Source organism: Bufo bufo, chromosome 1 (assembly GCF_905171765.1).
Source record: "Bufo bufo chromosome 1, aBufBuf1.1, whole genome shotgun sequence".
Taxonomy (NCBI): domain Eukaryota; kingdom Metazoa; phylum Chordata; class Amphibia; order Anura; family Bufonidae; genus Bufo; species Bufo bufo.
Genome location: NC_053389.1, coordinates 700,607,449 through 700,634,927, shown reverse-complemented (window position 1 = coordinate 700,634,927; position 27,479 = coordinate 700,607,449). Strand labels below are relative to the sequence as shown.

At 43.6% G+C, this 27,479-nt stretch overlaps 1 protein-coding gene and 1 long non-coding RNA gene across 5 annotated transcripts in view; one reads left to right on the top strand and one right to left on the bottom strand.

Moving 5' to 3' along the window:
• CHD2 (chromodomain helicase DNA binding protein 2) overlaps positions 1-6,279 on the bottom strand; it is a 132,501-nt gene extending 126,222 nt beyond the window's left edge. Inside the window, exons 1-2 of one of the 4 annotated variants that reach the window (XR_005775614.1) lie at positions 5,442-5,967; positions 4,666-4,777 (exon numbers count right to left, since the gene is read on the bottom strand). The gene's annotated coding sequence lies outside the window, so the exon portion shown is untranslated. Of the gene's footprint in view, positions 1-4,665; positions 4,778-5,079 lie in introns of all 4 variants that reach the window. The other 3 variants (XM_040414204.1, XM_040414203.1, XM_040414202.1) reach the window with 3 other exon arrangements.
• LOC120985967 lies at positions 134-18,934 on the top strand. The gene is made up of 3 exons (XR_005775616.1): positions 134-147; positions 14,666-14,670; positions 18,028-18,934. It is a non-coding gene; the product is annotated as an uncharacterized LOC120985967 (long non-coding RNA).
• The last annotated feature ends 8,545 nt before the right edge of the window (positions 18,935-27,479 follow it).

Sequence of the window (27,479 nt, the reverse complement as noted above, 5' to 3'; positions counted from 1 at the left end):
CTGGGGCATTTCATTTTGTAATTGAAAAAAAAAAATATTAAAATTTTTGCAGACTTTGCTTACGCCCTGAGTCTCAGATATATATGCCAAATTTCAAGAAGATTGGATAATATTTAGAGGTTGCACACTTTGATCAGTTTTCTAAAAGTAGGCAAAAAATGAGATTTTTTAATGTTAATTACTTTTATTGGGAAAACTAGAAAGCACAAAACTTAAAATAATATTAAAACTAGACACTAATCGTTTCATTTCCTTTTTCTTTGCAGGTTTGGTTTCTAAATTTGTAGTCATATTTTCCTTAACAGCCTGAGTAATACGTTCGTCCACAAAAGCCAATCCTACGTTTGTTTCTGACAGATACCAAAGGTGTCTCTTAGCAACTGTGAGAGCACTTTTTTTTAGGTCTGCATCTGGGTAAGTGCTCAGAAGCTGTAGCATATCCAAATCATTCTTTGGAGCCCATCGACTTACAATTGCCCTGTGCAAAAAGCGACCATATATGAGGCTGACAAAATGTGCAACCTGTTTCATTCCTTTCAATTCTCGTTGAGGAATATTCAACTGTTTAGTGAAGAGGACAATTTTAAGTGCATATATTGCCTTTGCCATCCACCTTACTTGATGCAGAGCCCCTGGGATCCCGAAACTGAAGTCGTTTTTAGAAAAACCTCCTAGGTACAGGAGTGAGAGTAGTAATAAAAGTGATCAATGTGTGCAACCCCTAAATATTATCCAATCTTCCTGAAATTTGGAATATATATCTTTTACATCACTGAGACCGGGGCGTAAGCAAAGTCATATGAAAAATCACATCTTTGGAAAAACGAAACACCCTAATGATCACAGATACACAGTCGGTAAATTCAATAAATGGTCATCGGAAAGGTTCGGCCTCCACTGAGAAACAGACAATCTAATGTGTATGGGGGCTCCTGACAAACAATGTTGGGGGAGAGGAGGATCTGGAGCTTTAAATTTTAACACCTGATCCTTTTGTTCTCCCTGGAGAGAAGCCACCACTGGAGGTGTCTGGCAGAGGCTTCCTCTTCCCCCATAGACGCACATACAGATGAGCATGTATCTGTATGGGGGAGGTGGAGGGCAGTTGTCTCATCACCTTCATTACACATCTATTGGTGATGCTTCTTGATGTCATTGCTGACCACAGGTCACATTTCATTCAATACAGCTGGGCATCATGCCGTCTTGAGGTAAGGTCCATGGTTTACCATGTGGTAGGTGGCAGCAGCATGTCAGCAGGCAGCATGTTATAGAGCAGAAGGAGCTGAGCAGATTGAATGTAGATTAAAAGGGTTTTCGGAGATTTTTATTGATGTCCTATCCTCAGGATAAGTTATCAATATCAGATCCTTCCTATTCAAGTGTATACTGCAGAGCCGTCCCATTGAAGTAAATGGGACGGCTACTTGTAATTACCGCTGAGATGTCAACAGCGAGCAGGTAAACATTGAAGGGAAGGCAGCGTTGGCACGGCCTTCCCTTCTACCAGCTGATCGGCGGGGGTGTCGGACCCCCCGCCTATCTGATATTGATGACCTATCCTGAGGATAGGACATCAATAAAAATGTCAGGCGGGGGGTCCGACACCCCCGCCGATCAGCTGGTAGACTGGTTACCTTTTTCTTACTGATGACCTATCCTTTAGATAGGTCATCAGTATCTGATCGGTGGGGGTCGACACCCAGGACCCTACCAATCAGCTGTTTGAGAAGGCAGCGGCGCTACGTCACATGGCCTGAGCGCATCGCAGCCCCATTAAAGTTCTAAACAAAAACAAACAAAAAACCTGGTCCAAAAAACCAAGCTGTTTTGTGAGGCTGCGTCTTTACAACCCATTTCACACACTGCTGTTCAGGAGGCACTTTTTTCCCCAGGCTTCAGAATTTAAATACAAAAGAAAATTAACAAAAACTCCACTGATGGGGTGGTAGACTTTTCTAAGATTTTTTTTTTTATTATTAAAAAATAAATAAATAAAATTAACAGTCACCCTCACGCCCATGGCTGCTGTGATCAGTGACTGGCGGGAGGTCATGTACCGATACAGCACATGTAACACAAACTGGCGAGAGACCACGGACTGCCGATGCTATAGCAGTGGACTATAAGGACTTCTTATGCCATGTGCAGGTGAAAGCTTTTTTTTTATAAAACCTAAAGACCCCCTTTAGCCAAATTCATGTGCTGGCAGTAATTGCCAGGATTGCACAATGTTGGGGCTCATGCACATGATCGTGGTTTGGTTGTGCATTTTTTACAGGTTGGATGTGGACCCATTCTGACACACAATGTAAGTCAATGGGGACGGATCCATTTTCTATTAAATAATCTGGCACAATAGAAAACGGATCCGTCGTCCATTGACTTTCAATGGTGTTCAAGATGGAGCCGACTTGGCTATGTTACAGATAATACAAACGGATCCGTTCTGAACAGATGCATGCGGTTGTATTATCTGAGCGGATCCATGACGGATCTGCACCTAACGCGAGTGTGAAAGTAGCCCAATTCTGTAGATACAGGTCTGGCAAGAAACACACAGCATTATCAGGCATCATAGTGTGACCCTGTCAGAAGAGAGATCACCGCTCTGGAACTAGCCTATCATACAAACACAAGCATAGAGCTACACGCTGAAGACATTGCTCCTTCGCCCTCATGCACACAGCGCCCAGCCAGGCTGACTAAGGCTGGGGTCACATCACGGATTTGCTCTACGTTACGCATACATTGGGGGGTGATTCAAAAGCTTATTACACTACGCTTTTCATTCCTTCAAAGTCCAGGGGGGGGGGTAAAAGTATACATATGTTACAATGGAACTCTATGGTGACGGATGCCACTGTATGGCGTCCATCAGAGGTATACGTTTAACGTATACGTTTTTTTTTTTGCATATTTTAAATGAATGCCAAAAAGGGAGTGGTGTGCACAGCTGACATCACACGGCGGGCAAAAATGCCCCCCACTGCTGACGCCCCCGTTACCAGGAGGTCCAACAGCTAATCAGATCCGCAGCAGCCACAAGATGGCCTTTGAACTCCAAGTAAGCAACTTCCTCCTCCTGCTTGTGGAGAGCATCACAGTGTCAGCACAAAGGGAGAGCCATTTTGTGACTGGAACGGATCGGCTACATTCACACAACAGCGAAAAACGGACGTCGCACATCCGTTTTAAGGACAACTGTAGTCTATAGGGTTATTCACACAGCATCTATAGGGTTATTCACACAGCAGTTTGACGGTCAGTGAATAATGGACAAAGAAAAAATATAAACATGTTCTATCTTGTCCGTTTTCACTGACCAAAAGCCCCCAAACAATCGAAGGGGACCGTTTAACGCCTTCATTGCTTTCTCCCCCATGTCCCCTGACAACAATCCTCTGTATTTTACCTCAGACATCACAGAAAACACACAAGCTTTTCATAAAACAGCTGCAGCTTTATCTGAGGCATTTCTCTAAAATGGCTGCCAGTCACAAAACGTACTCCAAGGACAGTGTGGTGTAGGACGAGGCTCTCACTTCAGGGAAGGCGGCCATTTTACATCTACACAGCGGCCACCAGCCTGTCTGAGTATATAATGAGCAGTGTATAGCAGTATGGAGCTCAGGTCACATCTCTGTACGCTCTATACCATTCTATACAGCCACATCTCCATGATGAAAGCTCAGGCGGAGAGAGCTCAGCTTCACAGGAAGCCAGCGTTACCTTCACCAGGTCATTCTCTTATAGAAAAAGAGAGCGGGAAATGCCCGCCGTGGTACATGCCATATCCAAACCCACCGGGAAAATATATAAAAGACTAAACGGTATTTAACCCCATCAGCCCCAGGGCCACAAATATTAATACAAAGGGGGCTGTAATATACTCTACATAATCAGGTGCTGGGGAGATTACACCAAACTGAAATACTGGTGAAAACATGATGGAAAATACTTCAAGAGAAAATAAATCTATATCTATAGAGAGAGATAGACAAATACTATAGACAGTCTCACACCCTGACAATAGTCACAATGAATGTTATTTTAACGTCCTTATAAACCAGAAAGGAGATGAGATGTAAACCCCGATCCCGGAGGAGCTCTGGATGTACAGACACAACATGAGCAGGACTACAGTGTACAGGGCTGAGTGACAGGAACGGGATCACTATCCTCCCAGGGGACATGACAGGGGTCGGGGAAGGATCTACTACTTTACTCCCAGGCTGTATCTGGGGCCTTGTGAGAAACCACATACATGACACCATGTCCCCAAATAGACAAAATGGTGCAATGCAGCAGAGACTCCAAATACCCCAAGGTCATGTACCTGCCCCATACAGGAGATGGCACAGATCAGACCCTGGCACTGGGCACAGGCTGGAGGGATCTCTGGGCCTCTCATAGCCCCTACAAGTTTCTGAACAGACCCTGGAAGATTAGGGTGTGGCAATGAGAGCCAAGGTCAGCGCTGGGGAGAAAAGCACAGAATATTGGGAGGCTGTGAAGCCTGCTGGGAGTTGTAGTTTCCCAACAGTGTTGGAGCCTGGGGCAGTAGGTGAATGTGGCAGACAGGGGGGGCAGTAGGTGAATGTGGCAGACAGGGGGGCAGGGGTCTGATGCCAGCAGGCTCTGGCACACATCATGCCCTCATACCTGGATGCATTGCTGCGCGCTGAGCCGCCGCCGTCCTCCTCCTCCGTGCTCTTCTCCATCTTGTACCCGGGGCAGGTCCGGGCCTTTGTAGTAGCAGGTGCCCAGGTAGGTGCTGTCAAAAGTTGAGAGAGAAGTAAGGTCCCCGGCTAGAAGGCTGGCAGCCCCGCCGGGCACATCCCGGGGCACGCCCGCAGCCTCGCCGCAGACACCCGCTCATATACACACCCGGTGTGCGGGGAGATGGCAGCCGCCGTCCGGGCACCGTGTGCGGCCAACCTAGCCTCGGTCGCCTCGCCCGGACACACTATTTATGATTACGTCATCAGACGGAATAGTGAGCAAAAAGCGAGAAAATAGCCCAAAATGTGCAGAAACCGAAGGAATCTCCAGCGGCAGTAGTGACCGGACGCTCACCTGTCTATTCCATCTACTGATCCTGCAGCCGGGGCAGCGACTCCGGAGGTCGGAAAAACGAGAGAAAAATAAAAATTATCGGGGGAAAAATCGAAAAAAAGGCGAAAAGTGGGTGAAATGAAAATCTAATCGTGGGGTCGATACCGGGGGTAAGAGAGAGCCCGGGGTCGGCAGGAAGACCGGGGAAGGGCTGCGGATCAGAGCGTACAAATATGGAGGTGCGCCATGAGCTGGGAAAACAACGAGCAGACTCCTCGGCTCCGCGCCGCTCGGAAAAGGCGGCGGACGTCGGAGCTTCGACCCTTGCAGGGATCTCCGGGGGAGCAGCGGGTGAGAGGGGGACACAAGTTCCACAAAGTTACCCTGAAGTGAAAGGGAAAGCGGCAAGAAGAGTGCGCTCTCTAAGGCACAGCCGCCATCTGTAGCTCCTTCCCAGCTCTGAGCTCTGCCTGTGATTGACACTCTGTACATTTACCCCAGAACTCAGGCGATGTACTGAGGACCCACCCCCTCCATCTCCACCATTACCACCCAGTACTCAGGAAGGGGCACCCAGCATGAGGGGCACAGGGGACCCTGCTACACAGGGCAGGGGGCTCTCCTTCACTAGCAGGGGTGCTGCACCCTCTAAGCTAATAAGTGTCCTTTGTCTCCATTACCTCAGTAAACGTTGCAGTCCTCTGGATACTCCACTTCCTCTCTCTACAGGAAGTAAGCCATTTTGTGAAGAAAGTCTTCTAAAATGTCTTCTTGAAGGGACTGAAACCACACCAACTAATGCATGGCATATGAGGGGCACATGTGGGAGGAGCCATAGATACCCCAGTCTCACAAATACCAGTGATATGTGGTGGTCAAGCCACAATTGATTTTAAGTCCTTGTCTCCAACACCATAAAAGACTAATGGAACCTTCTCAACTCTACAGCGCCGACCTAGTGGAAGGACACCATGTACAGATAATCTCTGTAATATGTTTTACTAAACCAACTCAGTCTTTTCATTCTTTTTCAGAGGAACTTGTAAAACGTTTAAAGGCTATGTACACTTTTGGAGGCAATTTTTGTTTATGATTGCATTTTACTCATTTGTGGCTAAAAATCCTATCTTCAATTGGCCTTTATTAAAAATATTGAGCCCTTCTGTCACAAAGGGTAACTGGTATTTTCAGTTTGTTTCGGTCATCTAATAAACCTTGTCTCTTAACTACTAAGAGGTCATAAACACTTATTTAAAGAGGACCTTTCACCGATCCTGACATTGTGAACTAAGTATCATGACATATACAGCGGAGCCCAGGGATCTCACTGCACTTACTATTATCCCTGGGTGCCGCTCCGTTCTCCCGTTATGTCCTCCGGTATGTTCGGGAACTTGGTTATAGTAGGTGGAGTCTGCCCTTGTTCTGCTGGGTGTCTCTTTCTCCTAGACTGTAGCTCTGGCCAATCGCAGCACTCAGCTCATAGCCTGGGAGAAAAAACCTCCCAGGCTGTGAGCTCTGCGCTGCGATTGGCCAGCGCTACAGCCTAGGACAGGGATCAGCAACCTCCGGCACTCCAGCTGTTGTGAAACTACAATTCCCAGCATGCTCCATTCATTTCTATGTGAGTTCTGAGAAGAGCAGTGCAAGAATGCATGTTGGGAGTTGTAGTTTTACAACAGCTGGAGTGCCGGAGGTTGCCTACCCCTGGCCTAGGAGAAGGAGACGCCCAGCAGAACAAGGGCAGACTCCGCCTACTATAACCAAGTCCCCTAAGTCTCCGCCTACTATAACCATGTCCCCGAACATACCAGAGGACATAACGGGAGAACGGAGTGGCGCCCAGGGATAATAGTAAGTGCAGCGAGATCCCTGGGTGCCGCTGTATATGTCATGATACTTCGTTCACAATGTCAGGATCGGTGAAAGGTCCTCTTTAAGCCACATTCTTATCAGTAAGATAAGAACTGAACTAACGAGTGTTTATAATGTCAGAGATAAGGAGCCCATCAGCTCCTAAACTGACGGAAAAGAGAGAAAATCCATTGGCTGCTACTACAGCATCTTAGCTTTGTATAGAAAATAGGATTCCATATTTTTTATAAATATCAATAAAAAAAAAAGGTTTTTTTTAGCTCAAAATGAGTACAATGCAATAATAAAAAATTGCCCCCCTAAGGTTTACATAGCATTTAATGCTGAACATCTGATAAATTAGAAGATTCTACCAAGTCAACATTGGACATTAGATATGTAAGTTTAGAATTGTTCTGGTAAAATCAAGCCTGATAAAGCCATTTGGTGGAAGTTCTACATTGGCAAATGGAAACTTGAAGACGCTATGACGTACAAGGACAATTAACAATTGGAAATTCATGTTCAGATCTTTGAAGTTCTCAGACATGCTCATTAAGCTCTCCTCACTGTTCAATAACACCACAGTGGGCTTAGCTTTGTATAGAAAATAGGATTCCATATTTTTAATAAATATCAATTAAAAAAAAGTTTTTTTTTAGCTCAAAATGAGTACAATGCAATAATAAAAAATTGCCCCCCTAAGGTTTACATAGCATTTAATGCTGAACATCTGATAAATTAGAAGATTCTACCAAGTCAACATTGGACATTAGATATGTAAGTTTAGAATTGTTCTGGTAAAATCAAGCCTGATAAAGCCATTTGGTGGAAGTTCTTCATTGGCAAATGGAGACTTGAAGACGCTATGACGTACAAGGACAATTAACAATTGGAAATTCATGTTCAGATCTTTGAAGTTCTCAGACATGCTCATTAAGCTCTCCTCACTGTTCAATAACACCACAGTGGGCTCTACCATATGTCCACAGCTTTTAGATGTTTTAACCACTTTTCATCAATAACAACCCCCCTATACCTAATTTTTCCTAAATTGCCACAACCATAAGAAGATTAAACCGCTAAAGAAGTAATGGTTTCCCACACTGGACCATCACCAAAACCTTAAGAACAGTGTTGCTTTACCAAGACTGACCCAAGCTTTACAGTGAATTAAGTTTCTCATTATTGAAAAGTCTTGACAGTTGGCAACTTGGCATTATGAAATGAAATGATTTAGTACCAAAATGGTGCAAGGAAATACTCATGAATCATTCAAAACATAAGGACATGACAATAGTCCAATAATCTCCATAAAGTTGACCCTAGAATGCTCTTTCTTGACTTTTCATCATCAGTGATGGCCAGTTTGCCATGTGCAATTGGGATCAGTTTGCCATGTTCGCCCGCGAACACATCCGGGCTGTCATCTTAAATCACAAGTCCAGGTATGCACAGGTAAGTCCTTACCTGTGCCTGCGCCGCGAGCAGGTCTGAAACAAATGCGGTCACCGGGAGCAGGCAGTTCCGAGAGCAGCCAGATGAAGGCCCCCGACGGCTGTTCTCAGAACTGCCTGCTCCTGGTGACCGCATTTGTTTCAGACCGGCTCGCGGCGCAGGCCCAGGTAAGGACTTACCTTTGCATCGCCGGACTTGTGATTTAAGATGGCAGCCCGCATGTGTTCGCGGGTGAACACAGCGAACTGGCCATCACTGCTCATCAGTAGACTCCACTTCAACTGCCCAAGGACTTGAGAGGTCTTTGGAAAATTGGAAAGAAAAGGCCATTGGAATGTTAGCATTACTGTTGTACAAGTCACTTACCATTGCAGTTTCCACTGTAGTTGAGAATCTGATATATTAGGGTAGAGAGTTCAAGAGTATGGGTGAAGTACGGGAGAAAGCTTGGAGGGTATTGTGGGAAGAGATAAGAGCAGAGTAGAGAAGGAGATCTTGTGAGGATCTGAGATTGCATGTGGGAAGTTATCAGGAGATCAGGTAAAAGATGTATGGAGGGGACAGGTTGTGGACGGCCTTCTATGTCATAGTGTTTTGTAGTGGAATCTCTGGGCAACAGTGAGCCAGTGAAAGAATTGGTAGAAAGAAGAGACAGAAGAGTGACGTGGGAATAAGTGGATTAGTCAGGTGGCAAAGTTAAGGATAGATTTCTAGGGGTGCGAGAGATCTAATATACCAAACTCAACAGGAAGAGTGCTATCCCCTCGTGGGGAGTGTACCACTCAGCAAAGTGGTGCAAGAGTCAACCATTTTCTAGCCAAACTATAGGCAATTTGGGAAGCAGTTTGTTGGGTACAGCAGCTCCTAGTATAGTTGTAATGACCGGCGTCACACACAGGGAGGGAAAAGGGAAAGCCCTGCCCAAGGGAGAGGGAAAGGTGGTGACCCCTGACTCACCTTGCGGCTGGCACCTGACTGCCCTGACGTCCCTAGACGGGTTCCTCACCCGTGCGGCGATCACGTGCCTAAACCCTGGCTTTCCCTAGAATGAGCCCTAGATAGTGAACGGGCCGGGGGGATCGCTAGTCCGCACCACTGACACTAAGAGGGAAACACCAGGGAGAGGACAGACAATACAGACAAACACATACACCCAGGTGGGCGACCACAGCAGACCACAAAGGTCCAACAGGGATCCGGAGGGTAACGTTCTGGACCAACTACCAGAGAACGCAGCAACACAGCTCCAGAGGGTCAGAATAGAAGTCCAGGCAGGAAGCTCTATATCTGGCAACCAGAGAAGTGTGAGAGGGGAATATAAGGAGGTTGGGGGTGCTGGACAAGGAACAGCTGAGGAGAAGGAGCTACGGATCCCTGAGTGAGCCAAAAAGGGTTGTAAAGCAAACTCAGAAAGCTACCATAAGGAAACAGCCCTATCTTACATAGAGCGCGCAGCCAACCGCTGCGACTTCCTGACCCCGGGTATAACGGAGTCAGGCGTGGTTCTTGACACCCTCGTGACAGTACCCCCCTCTCTACGAGGGGCCTCCGGACACTCAGGACCAGGTCTCTCAGGATGAGAGGCATGAAAAGCCCAAACTAGCCTGTCGGCGTTTACCTCAGACGCAGGAACCCACATTCTTTCCTCGGGACCGTAACCTCTCCAATGCACCAGATATTGAAGAGAGCGGCGGACCCGACGAGAATTAACAATTTTGGATATCTGAAACTCTAGATTACCATCCACAACAACAGGAGGGGGTGGCAGCGGCGACGGTTCTAGAGGTGGAACAAATTTTTTGAGTAACGACTTTGAAAGACGTTATGGATTTTAAAAGTCTGAGGTAGCTCCAGTCGAAAAGCCACGGGGTTGATGATGGCTACAATTTTGTAAGGGCCAATGAACCTAGGACCCAGTTTCCAAGAGGGAACCTTTAATTTAATATTCCTAGTAGACAACCACACATAGTCATTCACTCCTAGGTCCGGACCTGGCGACCGTCTCTTATCAGCCATGCATTTGTATTTACCTCCCATATTTTTCAAGTTAGCTTGCACCTTCTGCCATACCGATGAAAGAGATGACGAAAACCTTTCCTCTTCGGGAACCCCAGAAGACCCCCCCTCATTGAAAGTACAGAATTGGGGATGAAAACCATACACCCTGTACAGAATTATTAGGCAAATGAGTATTTTGACCACATCATCCTCTTTATGCATGTTGTCTTACTCCAAGCTGTATAGGCTCGAAAGCCTACTACCAATTAAGCATATTAGGTGATGTGCATCTCTGTAATGAGAAGGGGTGTGGTCTAATGACATCAACACCCTATATCAGGTGTGCATAATTATTAGGCAACTTCCTTTCCTTTGGCAAAATGGGTCAAGAAAAGGACTTAACAGGCTCAGAAAAGTCAAAAATAGTGAGTTATCTTGCAGAGGGATGCAGCACTCTTAAAATTGCAAAGCTTCTGAAGCGTGATCATCGAACAATCAAGCGTTTCATTCAAAATAGTCAACAGGGTCGCAAGAAGCGTGTGGAAAAACCAAGGCGCAAAATAACTGCCCATGAACTGAGAAAAGTCAAGCGTGCAGCTGCCAAGATGCCACTTGCCACCAGTTTGGCCATATTTCAGAGCTGCAACATCACTGGAGTGCCCAAAAGCACAAGGTGTCCAATACTCAGAGACATGGCCAAGGTAAGAAGGGCTGAAAGACGACCACCACTGAACAAGACACACAAGCTGAAACGTCGAGACTGGGCCAAGAAATATCTCAAGACTGATTTTTCTAAGGTTTTATGGACTGATGAAATGAGAGTGAGTCTTGATGGGCCAGATGGATGGGCCCGTGGCTGGATTGGTAAAGGGCAGAGAGCTCCAGTCCGACTCAGACGCCAGCAAGGTGGAGGTGGAGTACTGGTTTGGGCTGGTATCATCAAAGATGAGCTTGTGGGGCCTTTTCGGGTTGAGGATGGAGTCAAGCTCAACTCCCAGTCCTACTGCCAGTTTCTGGAAGACACCTTCTTCAAGCAGTGGTACAGGAAGAAGTCTGCATCCTTCAAGAAAAACATGATTTTCATGCAGGACAATGCTCCATCACACGCGTCCAAGTACTCCACAGCGTGGCTGGCAAGAAAGGGTATAAAAGAAGAAAATCTAATGACATGGCCTCCTTGTTCACCTGATCTGAACCCCATTGAGAACCTGTGGTCCATCATCAAATGTGAGATTTACAAGGAGGGAAAACAGTACACCTCTCTGAACAGTGTCTGGGAGGCTGTGGTTGCTGCTGCACGCAATGTTGATGGTGAACAGATCAAAACACTGACAGAATCCATGGATGGCAGGCTTTTGAGTGTCCTTGCAAAGAAAGGTGGCTATATTGGTCACTGATTTGTTTTTGTTTTGTTTTTGAATGTCAGAAATGTATATTTGTGAATGTTGAGATGTTATATTGGTTTCACTGGTAAAAATAAATAATTGAAATGGGTATATATTTGTTTTTTGTTAAGTTGCCTAATAATTATGCACAGTAATAGTCACCTGCACACACAGATATCCCCCTAAAATAGCTAAAACTAAAAGCAAACTAAAAACTACTTCCTAAAATATTCAGCTCTGATATTAATGTGTTTTTTGGGTTCATTGAGAACATGGTTGTTGTTGAATAATAAAATTAATCCTCAAAAATACAACTTGCCTAATAATTCTGCACTCCCTGTATGCACCAAGAAATGGTGACTTGCCAGTGGATTCCTGACGACGATTATTTATGGCAAACTCAGCTAACGGTAAATATGATGACCACAACTCTTGGTTTTCAGACACAAAACATCTTAGATATGTCTCCAGGTTTTGGTTGGTGCGCTCAGTCTGTCCATTCGACTGAGGATGGAAAGCTGAGGAAAAGGACAAGTGTACCCCCAAACGGGAACAAAAAGCTTTCCAAAATTTAGAAATAAACTGGGTACCCCGATCCGAAACAACATCGGAAGGGACCCCGTGAAGCTTCACGATTTCACTGATGAATACCTGAGCAAGAGTCTTAGCATTAGGTAGTGCGGGTAACGCAATGAAGTGTACCATTTTGCTAAACCTGTCCACTACTACCAAAATAACTGTTTTACCCGCAGACAACGGTAAGTCAGTGATAAAATCCATTGACAGATGTGTCCATGGTCTATTGGGAATGACGAGTGGTAATAGAGACCCTGCAGGACGTGTATGCAAAACTTTTGCGCGCGCACAGGTAGAACAAGAAGACACAAAATCCAATACATCCTGACACAACCTTGGCCACCAAAAACGACGAGACAATAGCTCCAAGGTTGCTTTACTACCCGGGTGCCCAGCAAGTGCCGAATTATGATGTTCCTTTAATAATTCGAAACGCAGGTTCAACGGTACAAACAATTTCTCTGAGGGGCAAGAGACCGGGGCGTCCCCCTGGGCCTCTAACACCTTCCCCTCCAGAGCAGAGTGTACCGCAGAAACAACCACTCCTCTTTGAAGAATGGGTACCGGATCACTCACATTACCCCCTCCAGGGAAACAACGAGATAGTGCATCAGCCTTGGTATTCTTTGCCCCAGGACGATAGGTAATAACAAAGTTGAACCTGGTAAAAAATAGCGACCACCTAGCTTGTCTAGGGGTGAGACGCTTAGTTGATTCGAGGTACAGAAGATTTTTGTGGTCCGTAATCACAGTGACGGGGTGGACTGCCCCCTCTAAAAAGTGACGCCATTCTTCAAACGCTAGTTTAATACCTAATAGTTCCTTATTGCCAATATCGTAGTTCTTTTCTGCTGCAGATAGTTTTTTAGAAAAGAAAGCACAAGGACGCCATTTGCCAGGAGACGGACCCTGAGACAGCACCGCCCCCACTCCCACCTCTGACGCATCGACTTCAACAATAAAAGGCTGAGAGACATCAGGTTGGACTAGTACAGGTGCCGAGGTAAACCTCTCTTTTAGAGATGAAAAAGCAACTTTAGCAGCGTCAGACCATTTAGAAAAATCAGTCCCCTTCCTAGTCATGTCAGTAAGGGGTTTTATAATAACGAAACAATCTTTAATGAATTTCCTATAGAAATTTGCGAAGCCCAAGAACCGTTGCAGTGCTTTGAGGTTCTCAGGAAGATCCCAATCTAAAATTGCCTGGACCTTCCTAGGATCCATTCGGAAACCTGAAGCAGATAAAAAATAACCTAGGAATTGTATCTCCTGAACAGCGAAGACACATTTTTCAATTTTAGCATATAATTTATTCGTTCGTAGGACCTGCAGTACCTGTCTGACATGCACCTCATGTGTTTTCAGATCAGACGAATAAATTAAAATATCATCTAGGTATATTACCACAAACCTGCCGATTAGATGACTAAAAATGTCATTAACGAAATGTTGAAAGACGGCAGGAGCATTGGTCAGACCGAAAGGCATAACTAGATTTTCATAATGCCCCTCAGGGGTGTTAAAAGCTGTCTTCCACTCATCCCCCTTCTTGATACGAATCAGATTGTAGGCCCCCCTAAGATCAAGTTTGGAGAACCACCTAGCACCTGCAACCTGGTTAAACAGGTCAGGAATGAGAGGAAGAGGGTATGGGTCTCGGATGGTTATCCGATTTAATTTGCGAAAATCTAGGCAAGGACGCAGGCCCCCATCTTTCTTTTTAATGAAGAAAAACCCTGCAGCCACGGGTGAAGAAGAGGGTCTGATGTGTCCCTTAGCCAAGCTCTCGGAGATATAATCTTTCATGGCTTGTCTCTCTGGACCCGAAAGATTATATAACCTGGTCTTGGGTAATTTTGCCCCGGGAATAAGGTTAACCGGGCAATCATAAGGACGGTGAGGTGGTAACTTCTGACAACCCTTTTCAGAAAAAACGTCCTCAAAATCCGAAATAAATGTAGGTAGGGTAGTTATAGAGGCGACTAAGCAATTGCTATTTAAGCAATTTTCTCTGCAATGCTCACTCCACTCCGATATCTCCCTGGCCTGCCAATCCACCACTGGATTGTGCGCTACCAACCAGGGAAGGCCCAGCACTACCGGAGTGGGAAGCCCCTCCAGAACATAACATGAAAGCATCTCGTTATGGTGGTCCCCTACCCGAAGGTGTAAATTATGAACAATGTGGGTGAGGTTTCTCTGAGATAGAGGAGCAGAATCAATAGCGAATATGGGAATAGGTCTCTGTAGCGTACAGAGAGACAAACCCATAGTGCGGGCAAAATGGGCATCTATCAAATTTAGCCCTGCTCCACTGTCTAGAAAGAAAGAAATAGTCTCCGTCTTAACACCAAAAACAATAACCGCTGGCAACACAAATTGCGATGTACGTATGGAGGAAACATTTACCCCCCGGCTGACATCCTCCACACAGCCTGGGGTTAGTAGTCTTCCGACGGTCTTTTGTTTCTGAGGAAAGAAGGACAGACATTAATGAAATGACCCCTCTCCCCACAAAAAAAACAAACCCCACGCCTACGGCGAGCCTCAGGAGGACGGACCTGACGAGTAGTTCCTGCTAGCTGCATAGGCTCGTCTAAGTCCGTACAGACTAACTGCTGCTTGGGAGGGGTTACCAATTGCTCCGGTTTTTTCAACCTGTCCCTAAGGTGTCTATCTATACGGATAGAAAGGGACATAACCGCATCAAGGGAAAAGGGGGTCTCATATAATGCAAGCACATCCTTAACCCTTTCGGATAACCCAGAGCAGAACTGACTCCTGAGAGCCGGGTCGTTCCATTGGGTATCCGTAGCCCACCTACGGAAGTCAGAGCAATATTCCTCTACCGGCCGCTCTCCTTGTAAGAGTCTCCGTAATCTTGATTCAGCCAGTGCGACTCGGTCAGGGTCGTCATATATGAGACCCAAGGCCCCGAAAAACTCATCCACTGACCGAAGAGCCTGGGAATCAGTGGGTAAAGAGAACGCCCAGGACTGCGGGTCCCCCTGTAGCAGGGAAATAACAACCCACACCCGCTGTTCTTCATTACCTGAGGAGTAAGGGCGCAGTTTAAAATATAATTTACAGGCCTCACGGAATGTCAAAAACTTGTCCCTTCCCCCAAAAAATCTGTCAGGGAGAGGGACCTTGGGTTCCGCAACAACCTGGTTACCAGTAGCAACCGCTGGGCTTGCGGTCAGTTGTAATTGCTGCTGTTGCTGGAGGACCGACGCCTTCAATCCTGCCACCTCCAAAGACAGGCCATGAAATTGTTTGGACAGAGCAGCAATTTGATCCATACTGGATTCTAAGTAGGTAAAAAAAAATATATATATATTTTTTTACCTACACAAAATAAGGGCCAGATATAATGTAATGACCGGCGTCACACACAGGGAGGGAAAAGGGAAAGCCCTGCCCAAGGGAGAGGGAAAGGTGGTGGCTCCTGACTCACCTTGCGGCTGGCACCTGACTGCCCTGACGTCCCTAGACGGGTTCCTCACCCGTGCGGCGATCACGTGCCTAAACCCTGGCTTTCCCTAGAATGAGCCCTAGATAGTAAACGGGCCGGTGGGATCGCTAGTCCGCACCACTGACACTAAGAGGGAAACACCAGGGAGAGGACAGACAATACAGACAAACACATACACCCAAGTGGGCGACCACAGCAGACCACAAAGGTCCAACAGGGATCCGGAGGGTAACGTTCTGGACCAACTACCAGAGAACGCAGCAACACAGCTCCAGAGGGTCAGAATAGAAGTCCAGGCAGGAAGCTCTGTATCTGGCAACCAGAGAAGTGTGAGAGGGGAATATAAGGAGGTTGGGATTGCTGGACAAGGAACAGCTGAGGAGAAGGAGCTACAGATGCCTGAGTGAGCCAAAAAGGGTTGCAAAGCAAACTCAGAAAGCTACCATAAGGAAACAGCCCTATCTTACATAGAGCGCACAGCCAACCGCTGCGACTTCCTGACCCCGGGTATAACAGAGTCAGGCGTGGTTCTTGACACCCTCGTGACAATAGTATTACTAAAAGGAGCATTCCAGCCAGAAGCATTTCTTTATTTATAGGTAATCATTGTGTATCGGTGGGTATATGACCACTGGGACCAATCAAGAGTGGAGGACCCAAATCAACCAGTGGCTAGGAGTTTGAAAGGAGCCACGGCAGAGAAGACGCCTTGCTCCTCGATTCAAAGTGTGCGACACGGGTGGATCCAGCCAAGAATGGCACTCTGCATTCTGTGCTGTAGACATTAGAGTAGGGATGCAGCTATCACCTATTTTTGTAATCAATTATTCTATCGATTAATCCAATGATTAATCAAGTACTCTAATAGCAAAAAATTTAAAGAATGTTTTTATTCATAAAAACTCAGCTGCCCCCCAGTGCCATCAACTTCCCCCCCAGTGCCATCAACTGCCCCCTCAGTGCCACCAGCTGTCCCTTCAGTGCCATCAGCTTCCCCACAGTGCCATCAGCTGCCACCTCAGTACCATCTGCTGCCCCCCAGTGCCACCAGATTCCTCCCCAGTGCCATCAGCTCCCCCCTCAGTGCCATCAGCTGTCCCCCAGTGCTACCCACTTGCCACCAGCTGCCCCCCAGTGCCATCAGGTGCCCCCCAGTGCCACCATCTACCCCTCCTATCCATGTCCCCAGCGTCAGTGAAATAAAATGCCTCTCCTGTAGGGGTGCCGCGCCACACCTTGTCCATCTTTTCTGTGTGCTGCACTGTCGTACAGGTCATAGTATACACTTACGTGCACTATGTCCTGATGATGTGTCAGGAGGAATTTGCGGTGCGGGCCGGCGGGTGACCACGGAGCGGTAAGTAATACCAAGTGGTTCACTACCGCTCTGTGGTCACATGACACAAACAAATCCTCAATGCAAAAAATTTGCATCAAGGATTTTTTGTGTCGACTTACTCGATTTAATCGAGTAATCGTTTCAGCCCTACATTTGAGCATCAAGGGGCATGATCAACCATTGCTACATCTGAACTCCTAGTAGTTTAACAGGATTCACTGAGTCAGTACCTCTAAATAAGACCCTATAATGTGTTCACTATAAACTAATGCACTTTCTGCACAAGTCACAAAAGCGTAAAATCGTCTACTGTAACTAGAGGAAATCCAAAGAACAATCTGACAAGCAGAAGGGAAGTTTGTGATCTGCACCCAGTTGTTGTCCTCTCCTGATACAACAATGTACATATTCTGCTGGTTTGGGGAGCAGCATGGCAGCAACACCCTCCGATGCATTGACTTCCAGTCATGTGACTTTCAGTCTTATGGATACTCAAAGTGGTAGTCGTTCTAAGTAGAGATGACAAGCGTTGGGCTGTTTACTTCTGGAGTCATGACAATTATGCTGGGTGAGCCTACAAGCTGCTATTGTTGAGGAGTGGACCCCACAGTCTCTATTAGCCCTGGAGATGACTGTGTGTGGCCTTCACAGCTCAGGATGACTGGAATGTATAAAAGACCGTAACACAAACATCTGCTCTTGAGATGGTGCTGTGATGGAGGATCATCTGCTCATACAACCGTTGTTGGTGGCACTGGTCCAAGTGGAGAAGTCATTTAATCTGGGCCACAATAATAACTCTAAAAATGTAAAACATGGAGTCAGCTCCCAAACTCTCACTGATATAAACTAAATCTAGAAGATTTCATAAAACTGACTGCTAGTAGAAGTATTTAGTGAGAGTAATCTGTCCCAATAAACGTCCTTGGAAGCACATGACATGGCTAACTGCAGAAAGATACGCATCATGTGGACCCTGCAGTCATGTAGGCTCCACATTCCATAGAAAGCCACTCTAACAGTCCTAGCCATATGCTCAATGAAGGAATGGGACATCTGCATATGTATCTATACATAACAGACAAGGTCCCCTTTCTCTTACTGTGTCACCTGCATAACACAAGATTCAAAACACTTCCTTCAAGTCTTACAATGGGCCTCATGCATAAAAGGTACACTATCAAGAAAGGTCAGTGCTTCTCATAGCAACCAAAGTATGTAGCGTGCAACAGGAACATCTCCCATACTCATCCATGTTCTAGTATGGGTACATCCACCAGGAAGAATAATTCACAACAGATCCACCGCCAAATACATTGCAAAGGTTTGTGTCCACAGTGGAAATCTGCAGCATAAATTGATATTCTCTTGATTTGAAGTCTGCACCACAGGTCAATTTACACAAATCTGCAAACAGCTACTCTCAATCAAGCTGCATATACACTCTATTCTCCCACTTTCACCAGAAATCAAACCTGTCGGATCCTACTTTTTTCACCACCTTATCTTGCAACATCTACCAGCAGGGGATATTCTGGATCACACACCCCAACATTAGATTGTGTGTCATCCTCTTCAAATTTTTAGGTTCAGAACCATTCTCAGAACTCTGAAAATAGCCTGATATTAATCCCATATCATGACAGTGAGTCCAAACCTTTTACAGCTTATTCACATGCCAATGAGTCACCCATGCTCCACTATATTACATCAAACTTTAATCTTTTGATAAACGGTAATAAAACCTATATCTGTATTGGTTACTAAAGTAGTGCACTGTTATTTTGCAGGACCTATGTGACAGCGGTACTAGGGCATGTCAAAAATAAAAATTTGTAATGAGGGGGTCCATAAATGTGCCTTTTCATGTGTCATCTCCTAATTTAAAAGGTTTTTCGTTATTGATAAACATTTAGCTTGGTAAATTTGTGCTTGATTATAATGTATATTGAAATTTCTGAAAAAAGGGAATAAATTAATATAAACCACAAAAATTTGCTCAAAAAGTTGTTTAACCACCTCAGCTCCCCTAGCTTAAACACCCTTAATGACCAGACCACTTTTTACAATTCTGCACTACACTACTTTCACGGTTTATTGCTCGGTCATGCAACTTACCACCCAAATGAATTTTACCTCCTTTTCTTCTCACTAATAGAGCTTTCATTTGGTGGTATTTCATTGCTAAACATAGTAATACAATAATATATACCACCGGCGCTAATTACAATATTGAAGCAGCAGTGTCAAAAACAGCTCCGTAATAGCTGTTATAAACGGGTTATACACATAATTATAAAAGAAGGAGACACCGCGCTAAACCTAAGTCACCTGACCCTTATTAACCTCTGGTTCCGTTCGTGTCAAACCTATCCACCTCAGTTAGCAAATAGCAAGGTTACCTTGATTCTGATGTGTGGAACTAGGGGACCACCTTCACGGGCGTTCCAATGTACACGTTCTTTTCTGCGCAGAGGCGAAATAGCAGGTAAAAAGTAGGCTATATGGAGTTCGCCCCGGCCGGTAGCGAAACTCCGTTTGTACTTACGCTCACAAGGGGAGCTGGTGACGTCACCTGTTGAGCTACGGACTGCTGTAAGCACCAAAAAACCTTCCTACGCGTTTCGAGTGCACGGCACTCTTCGTCAGGGAATCGCTCTAGTGCCTCCAGTAGCTTTCCTTTATTCTACCTGCTCATGATCTTAATTAGCTCCAGCTGCAGAAGTTTAACGGTAAAAATATATTCAATATGTTTAATCGAAACCAAATAACTCAATTTCTGAGTTTAAACCATTCGGGACCAGTGTGTTCATATTAAAAATCCATTGGGTTTCTTTTTTAGACATGTCTTTAATAAAGTCGCCTCCCCGTATGTCCATTTTAACTATTTGTATACCAAAAAAGGAGGATCCGTCAAATTTTCCATTATGCTTTACTGCATAGTGTCTGGACAGAGGATGCCCTTCAGATTTTTTATTTATATTATATATATGCTCACTCAATCGTTTTTTTAGTTGTCTCTTAGTGCGCCCAATATATAACTTTTCACAAGGACATTTTATGGCATAAATTACTCCTTTGGTACTGCATGTTATATAATCCCGGATGTTATATTCAAAGGTACCGTCCTCATTTCTTATTTGACTCATTTTGCTGGTATGTTTCTGCGATTTTTTACATACCATACATTTTTTACAAGGAAAAAATCCTTTTAACTTCTGCTTGTCATTCGCTTTTTTGATATTCATTATGGCCGCGCATTTTTTCGTGGGTGCGATTATATTCCCAATATTTGCCGCTTTTTTATATACAAATGCTGGATCTTCCTTAAAGAGATGTCCAATTATCTTATCCTCCTTTAGTATATCCCAATGACGTTTTACAATATTCCTAAACGTCCGTGTTTGTGCATTATATGGGATAATGATGGGTGGAATTTTTTCTATTTCACTATATTCCTGTTTTGTCTGTGGCACTTTTTCCACCACTACATTATTTAGAAGGATGTCCCTCTCTATGGATTTAATTTGATCTTTCTGTTCCAAGAGTTTATTCACATTATATCCCTTTGATGCAAATTTATTTTTTTAATTATCTGCTTCTTTGTCATACTCTGTTAACTCAGTACAATTTCTCCTGATGCGTAAAAACTGGCTCCTGGGTATATTGTCGAGCCAACAGGGTAAATGACAGCTAGTCCTAGAGATATAGCTATTAGAGTCAGTTGGCTTTTCGTATGTTTTTGTACATATTTCTTCTCCCCTTATATAAATAGTTAAATCTAAAAAGTTAATTTCCCTAAAACTATATATAGGAGTAAACTCCAAATGAAAATCATTTTTATTAATATCAATTAAAAACTCTTTTAAACCTATTTCCCCCCCCCCTCCCAAATAAAAATGACGTCATCTATGAAGCGCCGCCAGAGGACGAGGCCCGCCCGGAGCTCGTTGTTGGGGTGTATATTTTCCATCTCCCACCTCCCAACATATAAATTAGCGAACCCCGGCGCGAACCTCGTCCCCATAGCGGTGCCCCACGTCTGGAGATAAATATCATCCTTATATCTAAAAAAGTTTTTTTCTAAAATAAATGAAATGCATTCCCCAATAAATTCTATCTGTGGGTTGGGCAGTTCTCCTTTTTGGTGCAAGAAGTATTGTGCAGCTTCACGGCCTTTATTATTTTCTATTACCGTGTACAATGACTTCACGTCTAGCGTACCTATTATGTAATTCTCTCTCCACTGTATTTTCTCCAAAATTTGGAGGATGTGCTTAGTATCTTTAAGATAGGTGGGTAGAGACTGCGCACACGGTTGTAAATATTGGTCAACGTATTTAGATAGTGCGCTAGTTAAGCACTCCACCCCAGATACTATAGGCCTACCAGGAGGTCTATTAGCATCTTTATGTATTTTAGGGTTTTGGTAAAAGATGGCCATTTTTGGATATCTATTATCAATGTAGAAGCTCTCCTGTTTATAAAGGATACCTATATCTCTGGCTTTGCATACCAATTCTTTTAGTTCTTTTTTAAAGATTTCTGTCGGATCCTTTTTTAGTAATTTATACGTTCTGCTGTCACTCAATATATTTAACGCTTCCTTATTATAATCCTCTTTGTTTAATACCACAATCCCACCCCCCTTATCTGCAGGGCGAATGATTATCTGATTGTTTTCTTGCATATTTATTATTGCTTCTTTTTCAGCTTTGGTTATATTACTCATAAATTTTGATCTTTTTGATATTTTTATTTTCTTGATGTCCCTTGTAACCAAGTTCATAAAAGTATTTAGTGCTGTAGAATATTCGTTTATTGGGTCGAATCGAGACCTAGGTTTCAAGCTTGTGTGTTTAAATGGGTCATTATTTATTTTTATTTCTTCTTTTCGATCCCTATTTTTATTCTTTTTCATATAATATTTCTTTAGGGCTATGCGCCTCATAAATTTTCGTACCCCTATAAAAGCCTCGAATTTGTTAAAGTAGGTTGTTGGGGCGAACTTGAGCCCTTTCTTTAAAATTTCTTCTTCTCCCTTATTTAGCACATATTTACTTAAATTATAAATTTTTTGCCCAAGATCTTGATTGGTTAATACATTATTTTCCCCTTCTTTATCTCTGTTCTTCATTATTTTTTGTAGTTTCTTCTTTTTGGCGAATTTCCCTCCTCTACATCCCCTTTTGGGTTTCCTTTTCTCTGGGGCCTGAAAAAATCCTGTTTTACAGTTTTTTTATTACTAGTTTTATTTTTTGACGTTTCTCGTTTTTCTTTAGGTCTAACTGCATTCTCTGTAGTTCTTTCTGTTCTATTACCGCTATTGTCATTCCTATCTGTCCTACACCCCTCCTGTCTATTCAAATTTATTATATTTTCTTCCTCATCTCTTACTCCATTCTCCTCAAGAGGGCTATATTGATTGTATATTGCGGTTGGTAGTGATTCTCTCATACTACAAGCTACAGATTCTTTTTCCGCCTCTTTTTCTACAGATGTTTTCTCCACAATCATCCTTTCCTCCTCACTATGTACTGTCATAAGAGACAGTAATTCTTCTTGTTCTTCATTATATTGTGGTATGTATTCATCTATAGTTTCAAAGGAATTTTCTCTATATTTAAAATCTTGGGCAATATTGGGCAGGGAATCCCGGTTAAATTTTCTTATTTTTTTCTCTTTTATTTCTTCTTCCATCATATTTAATCTTCGTTTTATATTTTCCAGAAGTTGTTTTATATCTGGATGGTCTTTCCATGGTCTTAATTCTTCAAATAATTTTTTAATATTTTCGTTTGTATTTATTAATCTTAGATTTCCTTTCCCGATAATAAATTCCATTGTTTTAAGTGAAAAATTATGTAGCATTAATTTCCATTCTACTACAATGTTCCGGTCCCCCATGTCCCCTGACAGTAGTTTATCTATTTTTAAACCCCTTGGTACAATGTCATATTCTAGATATTTTTCTAGGGACGCAATTTCCCAAAGATCTTTCATCTCACTTATAAGTAGGTATTCCAATTGTTTCAGGGTTGTTACAATATGTGGGAGATACGGGTTTTTATCTTTATTCAGGCTTTCATTCTGTCGATTATTTCTTATCTTAAATAATGTTTGAACCCTCTGTATACGTTCCTTTCTATCCCACCACAATATTGACATATTTATATGTTATGATAACGTACCTTATAAAGATCGATAAATTAACAACAAATAAATTGCTTGTAAGGGACTAGCTATATACAAATACAGTGATATACTTTTTGATAATCAGTAAAGCATCGACGGGTGGAGTTGTAGTAAAGAGCTGCCTATAGTGGATTACGGATACAACAACTAAACATAGTAATACAATAATATATACCACCGGCGCTAATTACAATATTGAAGCAGCAGTGTCAAAAACAGCTCCGTAATAGCTGTTATAAACGGGTTATACACATAATTATAAAAGAAGGAGACACCGCGCTAAACCTAAGTCACCTGACCCTTATTAACCTCTGGTTCCGTTCGTGTCAAACCTATCCACCTCAGTTAGCAAATAGCAAGGTTACCTTGATTCTGATGTGTGGAACTAGGGGACCACCTTCACGGGCGTTCCAATGTACACGTTCTCTTCTGCGCAGAGGCGAAATAGCAGGTAAAAAGTAGGCTATATGGAGTTCGCCCTGGCCGGCAGCGAAACTCCGTTTGTACTTACGCTCACAAGGGGAGCTGGTGACGTCACCTGTTGAGCTATGGACTGCTGTAAGCACCAAAAAACCTTCCTACGCCTCTGCGCAGAAGAGAACGTGTACATTGGAACTCCCGTGAAGGTGGTCCCCTAGTTCCACACATCAGAATCAAGGTAACCTTGCTATTTGCTAACTGAGGTATTTCATTGCTGCTGACATTTTTACTTTTTTTGTTATAAATCGAAATTTTTGGAAATTTTTGCAAAAAAATGACATTTTTCACTTTCAGTTGTAATATTTTTTTAAAAAAAATACATTTCTATATAAATTTTTCTCAAAATTTATTGTTCTACATGTCTTTGATAAAAAAAAAATGTTTGGGTAAAAAAAATGGTTTGGGTAAAAGTTATAGCGTTTACAAACTATGGTACAAAAATGTGAATTTCCGCTTTTTGAAGCAGCTCTGACTTTCTGAGCACCTAATAGGACTATATCACAGTCCTGTGCGCCCAGAAACCTTTGCGATGTGTCTTGTGATGTGCTTCTAATTACACACCTCATAGGGTCGGCCCCCATATGGGCGTATTGTTTTGAGATTCATTATAAAACTGACTGTTGTCATTACGATTTTTCTATTCTGTACAATATAAATATGTTTAGAATGTGCACATCGGCGGTCTATTATGAGAACCTGCTGATGTGCACATTTTATATGCCATTGTTCATTTAAACAACACCCAAAACTCCTCCCTTTTGACCTTGTGACCCCTTTAAGGCGGTATGTTTGTAAGTATAAATATGTGTAGCTATGTGCTGTTACCCTTGTGCAGCTTTTTTTGTACCTGATGAAGGGGAGTGATTCCCCGAAACGCGTTGTATCGCTGCAATAAAAGATTCCTTCTTGATCCTGGTGACTGGCTGACGGTAATTTGCGCCGTGGGACGTGGTTTGTTCTTTTGCATCATCATCTTCTTGGGGGCTCCAGGCTTCTCCTTTTGAAGATCTCTTGTGGTCCCGTGGCTGCAGACCGCCATATCCAGACGTCCAGGCTTGTTTGAAAATACCTGCAATAGTGTTGTGCCTACATTTGCACAACCACACAAGGTGAGCCTTACCATCTTTCTCCGTATATTACTATACACTCACAGAATTACCCTATGGTGCGCCCATCTGTTTTGTTACAGATTTTTAAAAAACTAGCCTGCTATATTACTTTCTGAGCACCTGTCATGTTTCCTGAAGTTCTATAATGCCCAGACAGTAAAAACACCCCACAAATGACGCCATTTCGGAAAGTAGACACCCTAAGGTATTCGCTGATGGGCATAGTGAGTTCATAGAACTTTTTATTTTTTGTCACAAGTTAACAGAAAATGAGGATTTATTTTTTTTCCTTACAAAGTCTCATATTCCACTAACTTGTGACAAAAAATAAAAACCTCCATGAACTCACTATGCCCATCACGGAATACCTTGGGGTGTCTTCTTTCCAAAATGGGGTCACTTGTGGGGTATTTATACTGCCCTGGCATTTTAGGGGACCTAATGCGTGAGAAGTAGTTTGAAATCAAAATGTGTAAAAAATGCCCTGTGAAATCCTAAAGGTGCTCTTTGGAATGTGGGCCCCTTTGCCCACCTAGGCTGCAAAAAAGTGTCACACATGTGGTATCGCCGTACTCAGGAGAAGTTGGGAAATGTGTTTTGGTGTGTCTTTTTACATATACCCATGCTGGGTGAGAAATATCTCTCTAAAAGACAACTTTTCCCATTTTTTTTATACAAAGTTGGCATTTGACCGAGATATTTATCTCACCCAGCATGGGTATATGTAAAATGACACCCCAAAACACATTGCCCAACTTCTCCTGAGTACGGCGATACCACATGTGTGACACTTTTTTGCAGCCTAGATGCGCAAAGGGGCCCAAATTCCTTTTAGGAGGGCATTTTTAGACATTTGGATCCCAGACTTCTTCTCACGCTTTAGGGCCCCTAAAATGCCAGGGCAGTATAAATACCCCACATGTGACCCCATTTTGGAAAGAAGACACCCCAAGGTATTCAATGAGGGGCATGGCGAGTTCATAGAAGATTTTTTTTTTTTTGGCACAAGTTAGCGGAAATTGATTTATTTTATTTTTTTCTCACAAAGTCTCCCTTTCCGCTAACTTGGGACAATAAGTTCAATCTTTCATGGACTCAATATGCCACTCAACGAATACCTTGGAGTGTCTACTTTCCGAAATGGGGTCATTTGTGGGGTGTGTTTACTGTTCTGGCATTTTGGGCGGGGCTAAATTGTGAGCAACCCTGTAAAGCCTAAAGGTACTCGTTGGACTTTCGGCCCCAGGCTGCAAAAAAGTGTCACACATGTGGTATCGCCGTACTCAGGAGAAGTAGGGCAATGTGTTTTGGGGTGTCTTTTTACATATACCCATGCTGGGTGAGAGAAATAGCTCTGTAAATTGACAACTTTGTATAAAAAAATGTAAAAAGTTGTCATTTACAGAGATATTTCTCACACACACTATGGGTATATGTAAAAATACACCCCAAAACACATTGCCCTAATTCTCCTGAGTACGGCGATATCACATGTGTGACACTTTTTTGCAGCCTAGGTGCGCAAAGGGGCCCAAATTCCAATGAGAATCTTTACGATTTCACAGGGCATCTTTTATGCATTTGGATTCCAAACTACTTCTTACGCTTTAGGTCCCCTAAAATGCCAGGGCAGTATAAATACCCCACATGTGACCCCATTTTGGAAAGAAGACACCCCAAGGTATTCAATGAGGGGCATGGCAAGTTCATAGAAGATTTTTTTTTTTTTGTACAAGTTAGCGGAAAATGATTTATTTTTTATTTTTTTTATTTTTTTTCTCTTACAAAGTCTCATATTCCACTAACTTGTGACAAAAAATAAAATTTTACATGAACTCGCCATGCCCCTCACGAAATACCTTGGGGTGTCTTCTTTCCAAAATGGTGTCACATGTGGGGTATTTATACTGCCTTGGCATTTTAGGGGCCCTAAAGCATGAGAAGAAGTCTGGAATATAAATGTCTAAAATATTTTACGCATTTGGATTCCGTGAGGGGTATGGTGATTTTATTTTTTGTTACAAGTTAGTGGAATATGAGACTTTGTAAGAAAAAAAATAAAAATCAATTTCCACTAACTTGTGCCAAAAAAATGTCTGAATGGAGCCTTACAGGGGGGTGATCAATGACAGGGGGGTGATCAGGGAGTCTATATGGGTGATACGGATCCATGGATCGGATCCGCAAAACACATACGGATGTCTGAATGGAGCCTTACAGGGGGGTGATCAATCACAGGGGGGTGATCAGGGAGTCTTAATGGTGTGATCACCCCCCTGTCATTGATCACCCCCCTGTAAGGCTCTATTCAGACGTCCGTATGTGTTTTGCGGATCCGATCCGTGGATCCGTAAAACACATACGGACATCTGAATGGAGCCTTACAGGGGGGTGATCAATCACAGGGGGGTGATCAGGAGTCTATATGGGGTGATCACCCCCCTGTCATTTATCACCGCCCTGTAATGCTCTATTCAGACGTCCGTATGTGTTTTGCGTATCCGATCCGTAAAACACATACGGACGTCTGAATGGAGCCTTACAGGGGGGTG